Below are 7,786 nucleotides of genomic sequence, written 5' to 3'. Positions count from 1 at the left end.
ACAAATGTCTTACAGATATGAAATTTACTTTTATAAACAAATTCAGAGAAATGTGTAGAAGACAAGTCATTTTGCTAATACTGGAATGTTGCTGCCATGCAATTTGCTTTACAGAGATTTGCAACACAAAACAGTGTGAATGAAAAAGAATGGAAAGAAACAAAGTTAGATGGAAATAAATAAGCATGCATGATATGCAAATAAAGTAACTAGAGAATGACACAATTTAGTAAGAGCATATAAATTGATATTCCACGAGTATACCCTGTTGTTTTTTTTTTTTCCTCATAATGATCTTACAGAAATTGATTAGATGCTTTTAATGATGTAGCTGTGTCTAAGAATAAATGAATAAAAAGATTATTTTCCAGTCTCTGATAACTTGACACAAACTATGTTTTGGAATAAAAGCAATGTCTATATGATATAAACCATCAAAAGATTTTTTAAAATATTACATAAATTTCATGCGTTCAGTAATTCTTAATCCCTGACAAATGAGTTTTAAATGTGTCTATTTATAGAGAGCAGTCCTTTAAGTGGGCATTTTTTGTTTTACTTTGTTTTTCTTATGTTTTAACAGTCTCATTATCTAGGAGATAATTGTGTAATTTACAACCTGTGTACAACCTGTCTGTTTTTCCACATAGAAAAATCTGCTTCACTGCATTCTGTTGTGCAAAAACTAATTTAGTACTCAAACTACTATTTCAAAACCAAACATACTTATTGTCATATTCAAGTGCAGAGAATAGTTAGACATTCATCCTTCCTCTCTTCAATTCAATTCAGCAATCAGTTATGGTCTTATAGATAGATGCTTGTTAATTATACTTATTTCTTTAAACTTTCTTAAGCATTAGCATCATTTGGAGATCCAACTGACTGAATAAACATATCAAATTGGATTTCTAAACTTAAGATTAGTACTCTCTAACAAATACAATTTGTTAAGTGCCATGAAAATGATAGATAATTCCTTATGTGCTACAAAACAAGAGGTGTGACTCTGGTCCTCTCCTCACTTACAGGGTAAATTTCTAACAAATGCTTCCCCCGGGTCCCTTGGACCATCTCAGAACAAAGCTGCCAAGTGGTCCAGCTGGCTGGAATTAAGAAAGCTTCATCCTCTTGGCTGCCATTAAAATCTCAGTAGAAAAATGAATGCCAAGTTTTCCATGTGAAAATACAGGCAAATTTTGTGGATCATCCCTGGATATCAAATCATCAAGTGGAGATGGTAAAGCATTTCTAGCAAATGAGCTATGTCAGGTCTGAACTGAATTTTGGGGGCATTTCTGGATTAAAACCTGAAAGAAGCCTTAGAAGTAATCTATTCTACGTTGACCAATTGCTGAATTTTCAATTTCCTCAGAGTAATTATTTATACATAATTCTGTGTAAATGTAAGGGTTGTTTCAAACAAGCAAAAGGTTTGTTTTTTAATGAACTTACTTCACTAAACTGATTTTAGTCACCCCTTCCCACATAAATAAATCTGTATGTCATCTAATAAGTTCTAGAAGACCCTGCTGTTTGCAGACACATACTCTATATTCTTGACTGTAGAATCATCCAAAGAAACCTCATGTATGATTTGGAAAGAAGAACAGAATGGCCCCTGCACAAAGATGACATGTAAATTCTTGAAGTGCTCCATACTTTTTTTAGCAGAGCATGAGACTCTTAGTCTTGTGGTTTATGGATTCAGAGGCCATACTGGACACCAAAATGACTGTGGTGATTTAACCTGGCTGGCAGCTGAGCACCACACAGCTGTTTGTTTACTTCTCACAGTGGGATGAGTGGGAAAACTGGGGAATAGTAAAACTGTGAGAGCTCGCCTGTTGAGTGCAACCAAATGGCCCATTACAGAGTGGAGACATCTAGGTACATCAGAACCACATATTATACATATATGGGTCTCACTTAGTACCTCACTCTATTTTTATGAAAAGACTTCTTACCAGAGGAGATTTGAAAACATTATGTTTCTTAATTGTACTGAGATGGGAATACAGCAAAATATTAAGAGAAATTAGCCTCATTCTGTAGACTTAATGAATGTTACATGAGAAAAAAAGAAAATAAACATCTGAATCTCTCTATAGCCTTGAAAAATTTCTGCTGATGAATACAAATCACTGTTTTCTAGGAAAAGAGATAGGTCAGGTTATCCATGAAAAAAAAAAAAATGGAATCCTTTTAGCTTCCACTGCAGAATTCATTCAGAGGATTTGGTCTCTTCATGCATCTTGCTAGGGAATAATGAGATGTAATGCCTCATGAATTATAAATCATGCATTGTTTTTTTGTTTTTTTGTTTTTTTTAAGTAACATGACTTTTGAAATGCTTGTAAGCTGTCAGAAGAAAACACCTGCTATTCATTTACAACCAGACTCATGTAGCATTTTGAGCTCATGTGGAGGCATAGAATTTTGTAGACTGTGGCAAGGACTAAGGGTCCTGTAGTTCTTTGTTATTAACAGCATTCACTTTAGTCCTTTAGTCCAAAGTTTCCAGATGTTTGGAAAACCTGCTCGAGGCCCTTATGTCCTGAACAGATGGCAGAGTTCAAATGTGTAGCATGTGCACAGAAATATGCCAGAGTGCCCCACCATGCATGTCTGGTGCAATGCTAGCTCCATACAATAATACACTTGAGCTCCCTGAGCATCTCCCTTTCACAGAAGATTATTCGCAGAGTCAAACTGTGATCAGGATGTGTCAAATTCACTCTGTACATGCTAACTATTTGCCCCATGTAATAGTGCTGGTATGTCCCTGTATGTCATTTATATACTGATTTTTTTGGAAAGAAGGGTGGAATCTATCAGCACATAGCTTCTCATCACATTGTGACACTGGGGTTTAGTGCCACGCTTTGGGGCAGGAGATGTGCATGCCTCAGTGTTTTGACTTCCATCCCTCTGTCTCTGAAAATACAATGTTGAGGACAATTTAGTTTTCTTACTGGACAACTGGATTTTCTTATTGTTGCTATCATTGTAAAAAATAATGAGTTTAAAATAATGAGTGAGAATCCAAAAGCAACCTGATAAGTTACAGTTAATGTGCAAATGACACTGCTGGAGTTTGTTTAGATTTTGTGGACAGTTAAGGGCAAACTGTTCTGAGCAGATGACTGAGTAAAAAGCTAAACCTTCAACCAGTGAAAAGGTTGGTAAGAAAAAGAGCCCAGTCATTTCAAAGAGACCATGATGCAATAAAAGCTGGAATCTGACAACTCTGAGCCATGTTAAAATCAGTCACTAATGCTGGTTAAAGGGCCTTTTAATATCTGGAAAGTTGATTACTGGTTTCAATCTATTGTGCATACTATTTTTCCAGCTAAAATAATTTCAAATGAAATAGTGGTGTTAGTGTCTTGAATAAATGATGTACAGTGCTCAGAATTACCCATTCAGCTTCCCTACCCTGTAAAGACTTATGTATTGTTCATGTGTCAGCTGATGAAGAACAATAATTTCTCTTGCTATCCTGGAACAGACTGACATGATAATGGGTGAATTTTTCCAGCTGTGAAACACTCAGGTGGCAATGAATTGTGGTATACACATGTGCACAAAAAGATGTCTACAAGTCAACTCCGGAACATGAACATAATCTAAGAAAACGAAAGCAGATCAGTAGGAGATGAGATGGTCTAAGGTGGAGCTGCTCTTTAAAATGCAGTTTCCAAGTATTCACAAACAATCTTTGTGTATTTTGTTCTTAGCTTACAAATGATGTTTCTGAGCCTCTTCACCAGCATCTACATGAGAATGCTGAAAAAAACAACAAACCAAAAAAACAAAGAATCTTCTATTTATTATGTGCAAAGACAAATGTGGCTTCTCACTCCATATTAAAAGAATCACTAAATGCTCAGCTGTATAGAAACGCTACCTTATTTGCAAATTACCTGTCCTCGCTTTTCTATGCTGCTTTTACCGCAGTAAAATTGCCCCAGTTTATACTATGTGAGATAAGGCAAAAATACCGATAGCACATGCAACTTACTATTCCACTAAATCATTCATAACTTCATCACAGTGGCTTTTGTGGTTTTTGTATTAATGTTTCTGAATGTTCCTTTTCACCAGAAATATTTTCAAAAAGAGACTTAATAGAATACAGCTTGTTCAACTGCTACTGAGAATCTGTGCTGAGCCTGCAGGTAGACTTTCAAGTAATTTAACAGGGAAAAACTTAATACATGACTTTTCCCCTTTGATTTTAGAAGTAGTTCAAGCAACATCTAAATCAAGATTTGCTTTAGTAAGTTTCTGTTTGCTTTCTATTCTCTATTAGAAAATTGCTATTTAGCTGTATGTGTCCCATTGGGTTCTAGTCTCAAAGAAGTATGCTATTACAGTAGAAAAAAATACACACAAGCCTATGAAAGAAAGTGTTCAGAGGACGAAAAGGCTTTGAAATCACAGATTCAATATATACAAACACAAATAGAAAATATTCCCCAGAAATTCCCCTTGAACTGGAGACCAGTGATCTCCTAGACCTGAAGTCTTGCAATACATGGAGAGCAAATGAGTGAACAACCCACCTGACAGACCCTGAAAAAAAAAAAACACAACTTAATATAAAGTTGTGAGAATGTGTAGTATACTCAGGCCACTTTATGACTGTAATGCGGGTTTGGAGGATGGAGATTAAGTCCTAAGGTAGTACATTTTAATGAAGTGACGCACAATATGTGTGGAAGAATCATTGATACAGTCAGTTTCTGCAGTATGTTTCTGTTCTCTTTAACTGAAGTACTTGATTCTAATAGGAAACTGAAACGTTAGGAAGGGAGAACAATATATCAGTATTATTCTTAAAATAATGTAGACATTATTAGTCTCTTTTATACAAATATTATAACATACAGAAAAATGGAACACAGGAAAGCTATTTAAAGATTTAATACTTTTCAGGTGACCAAGGACCAGACATCCAGCAAAGGTTTACAGCCACATTCTAAACTGTATATAAAGCTTCTGCTTCTTAACTCACGAAGTCCAGCTGTGGGATACAGCGCAAACCTGAAGAAGCACAGAAGAAGATGGCTCAAAAATGAAATAAGCGTTGTGGAATTCAGCATATAACTGTAAATGACAGACTTTTTCATTGTGCTCTCAGTCATTTCCAATATTAAGTCTGCACAGGAAGTGCTGTATTTTTTAAAATAATGGAGGCTCTCTTTTCTGAAATGAGCGCTTCTGGAATGCTATGGATTATCTGCTAAACTAAGGGTGCAACAGAGTGCTCTCATGAACTTTGAGGTGGGCTCAGCATGGTGCCTAGAGTTGTAGATTCCCATCTGCCTGAGCTTTGGGATCCTATCAGTGTTCTCCTTATACTGCCCCTGCAGTTCTTTCAGTGTTCCCACAGAAAACTTCCAACAGTTTAATTCAGGTTTGTCCAACTGCAGCAGGCCTAATGAAAGAAAAAGCTATTGTTCCTAGAGGTAGAATCATTTTTTCCACTGTATTTTTGAAGATGGGAGCACCCCACATTGAAAATAGTCATTTACCACTAACCAAGGGAACAGTTCTTTAATATTGCCTTAATTAGACAAAGCCACTGTGTCACTGCATGTGCAGCAAATAACATTATTTCTAATCACTAAACTGCCATTAAAGGGCTGTAGCAGAGCATAACAGTTCAGTGCAGCAGACTGGTAAACTGCGTGTGGCAGCTTGCATTTCAGCCACTCAATTTATACTTGGCTTCAGATGATAATAACAGTCACTTGCTCTGAGAATCAGAAGCTGACTTCCCTCATACTAGCAGACTGGGAAGAATAGATATTTCCTCCCAGCAGATTCAAAATATGGAGTGTAACTAGTGGTGTACAAGGTCTGGGAGAATGCTTTAGTTTATTCTATCTATTATTTATCATTCAATATTTTTATTATTTTTCTATCATAAACTAATCCTATGTAATTATAACATATTATGTCTATTGGAGTTATATACTTTAAGTTACAATATTTGTTTACAGACACAAATGCTGCTAAGATGAAATATGGAAAGTATCCTTCAATGGTTGATAGAGGTATGCCTTAAAAGGATTTTTATTTCAGTATAAAAATACTGTCAAAGAGATTATTTCAAGGCCACAGTGTGGCATTTGCATTTTTTTTTTTTTTTTCTATTGTGTAGCACATCGAAACAAGAATGACAAACATCATACAGTAACATGCACTTACGGCCATGAAATACAAAAATACCTCAGCTCCTGGAAGTTTCTGAATTGCAATTTACTGAAAACTGCAAAGAGTGTTTATAGAAGGTATCATACCATCCTGATCCTCTACCTCTTTGCTAACTGTTTGCCTCTGCCTACTGTTGGATACAAGGCAGTCTTAGGCATGCCTGGTTGGGGTAACCCAGTGTGGCAATCCATATGTTTTTTCACTCTGACAAAAATTACCAGTTATGGTGGTAACTTTGATAGGTGGTACCGATCTGAGAAGCCATATCCCATAGGATACAAGGAGTATGTGATGAGGGAACATATATTTTGTGTCCTGCTGCTGTCAACAGGCACACAACATCCTTCCACTTCTGCACTGTTTTTAAATTTTGTTTAAAAAATAAAAAAGTAGAAATCACAGACAGATATGAAAACATTAAAGCAAAAAACCTGTACCATGTCTTTGCCCATGTGGGTGTCTTCTGTAGTAACTGTAATGAATTCCTTTCCTTCACTCAACACTTCTCATTCTTTTTCCCATGTCCAGTCTTAACTTTTTCTCTTAATAAATCTGATGTGAATCAAAGGTTGAGGCTGAAATCAGTATCCTGATCTAAATTGTGATTTTCCACGCAACTATATTAACCACTGTAGGGTAGAAAAAAAAAAAAAAAAAAAAAAAGCACAACAACCTGAAATTGTAATCATATCATGTAATCATATCAGTATTGCTGCTAGAGCCAGAAGAGTATGTTGCCTAAGAAAGGCCATTTTACAGACGTCTCCATTCTCTCTAAAGGAAAAATCAGAAGACTGATTAAATTTGCATTACAGAATCACCCTATCTTTGATATTATGATCTTTTCCCTACTCTTTTTATTCTGCATTATTGATTATATTCAGAGTGTGTTATAAATTCTATTTTCCGATGGACTTATGCTGTCCCAGGTTGGGACTACAAACATCAAACTGGGTTAAGTTCCTTCGCAGGGTCTAATGAGAAAGTTATGTTAAAGACACTAAGCCAGTCATTCATTCCAACATGATGAGGACAACTTTGTATATTTGTGCATACTGTTGTATGGGCAGGGCTGTCAGCAAGAGCTGAAGTGCAACCAGATAATAAGATAATGTAAAGGTTCTGACCCAGTTTGTCCTGATTCCACAACTAATGTGACGCATAGACTCATGTCCTGGAAAAGCGGAAAGGAGGACAATAGGGAGATGGGACTAAAAACAAAACAGTGGCAGTGAGCTAAGGGAAAAAAAATAATTTACTAAATATGACAGCAGACTACAAGATAATACAACATTATACAATATAATTGGAATTGAAGCTAATAAATAAAATGAGAGTGTCCAAAACTGAAGGGCTTACTCTAACGCTAAAGTTGAGATGGCTAGGGAGCACACACCACAGAGATGAGCAGAAAGAAGGGACGGTCTTGTGACTCCCAAACAGTTTTATCTTTCCCTCTGAACAGAAAATAGAAATTGAATAATGAAGTCTTCTGGAAGTTGTATTTCTTCTCTTTTGATAAAAGCATACCTGGAACTATCAACAATGCACAGAGCTGGAG

General features: G+C 36.0%; 1 pseudogene; it reads left to right on the top strand.

The window, feature by feature from the left end:
- Positions 1–1,568: 1,568 nt before the first annotated feature.
- LOC140247518 (U6 spliceosomal RNA) lies at positions 1,569–1,666 on the top strand (annotated as a pseudogene).
- Positions 1,667–7,786: the final 6,120 nt, after the last annotated feature.

The sequence above is a fragment of the Excalfactoria chinensis genome, chromosome 1 (genome assembly GCF_039878825.1).
Source record: "Excalfactoria chinensis isolate bCotChi1 chromosome 1, bCotChi1.hap2, whole genome shotgun sequence".
Classification (NCBI taxonomy): Eukaryota; Metazoa; Chordata; class Aves; order Galliformes; family Phasianidae; genus Excalfactoria; species Excalfactoria chinensis.
The sequence above is the reverse complement of the archived record's forward strand: the minus strand, read 5'-3'. Positions and strand labels throughout refer to the sequence as shown.